The sequence below is a fragment of the Gavialis gangeticus genome, unplaced genomic scaffold, assembly GCF_001723915.1.
Source record: "Gavialis gangeticus isolate Ggan-Ray unplaced genomic scaffold, GavGan_comp1, whole genome shotgun sequence".
In the NCBI taxonomy this organism is placed as follows: Eukaryota; Metazoa; Chordata; order Crocodylia; family Gavialidae; genus Gavialis; species Gavialis gangeticus.
The window spans coordinates 72,381,123-72,382,526 of NW_017729022.1; positions in this window are offsets into that span (position 1 = coordinate 72,381,123).

Genomic DNA, 1,404 nt, shown 5'->3' on the forward strand with positions numbered 1-1,404 from the left:
TTAGGGTTTAATATATGTAGTTGTACTTTTTTATATGTTGTGAGTTCTGTGATATGAAGTCTTGGTAAAATAAAAATGCTCAATATGTCTAAAAAAAGTTTCTCATCAGCATGATGGCCCAATATGGGCCATGTGTTTTATAGTCAAGTTCAGTGTTGGTCACATTTAATCAGTTTCATAGTTGGATTCTCTGTAGTGAGATTTGTATGCAATTATAGGACAAGGGACTTTTTCCAAGATGCCAACTGGAGGGGGGGTGCTTTTCTTTTCTTTGAGTAAATACAGTATTTTATTTTTGTATTTTTTTAGTCAGCTCAAATAGCTTGGCTTATGTTTTGGCTCAGAGAGCCAAACATGACCTTGTGGCTTGGCCCTGTCTGCAAACTCTACACTGTGCACATTTATAGGCAGGGTGAATCTCGTTTCTGAAAAATTGTAAAACAAATGGCAAATATAAGGCGTATCAAACCCATTTTGTGATGGTAATGGGTTATTACTGGGTAAAGAAAGGTAGATAAGCAGGTAAACAGCATCCTTGTGCCATATTGGTTTCAAAATTGACTAAAAGTCAAGCTGAGAAAACTTTCCTGTAGATGAAGCCTCCTCGCCTTCTTACACAACTGTGGATTTTTATCTTTAAAAAATGACATCCTGGAAAACAAGTTAGAAAACACTCAACAAGATTCTCTCTCTACAGTACAATCTCACCAAGTTTTACATCCTCTGCTTGGGATTGTTAAAAATTCCTCTTAGGCTAATCAGTAACCTGAAAGGTCCCTTTCCTGCCTTCTGTTCCCTCCTGAAACTTTGAGTTTGCGTGCAAGTATAGGAACTAAGACTTTGCTAGATGAAAATAAAGGAATTCAGTGCCTAAAATGGGACTTAGGTAAAACTTAGACTCAAGTTAAAATGCCTACTATCTCCTCACTCTCCAGTCCCTGGTTGAAAAGCAAAAAGTAGTACTGTCCCACCTATCCTGCTCAAGGTGAGGGTCAAGGACTTCCTTGGCATGCTTTGTGTCCTCTTTCAGCTCATATATGTGCTGATAGGCACCAGCATAGCAGCCTAGGGCACTATAACCAAAGGCCCTGGAAAGGTGCATCCACCCCTCCCTCCCCCCACATACCCCCTTGAGATGTGCTACCTGCTCTGCTGGTCAGATAGAATGGTCTGGTTTGGTTACATCAGTGATATCAGAGCTCTCATGGCCAAGTGGCTGGCAGATCTCTTAAACGGGTGCTCCCAAATAGAAGGATGGACCTCACCAAAATCATCCCATCTCTCCTGTACCTGATTTTCAGCCATGGTAGGGGTAGAAACCAGGGGGGTTGCAATATAGCAGAACCCTATCAAGTCCCCTCCCACCAGAATCCATGACAGTTCCTCATAGTAGACACAAGATGC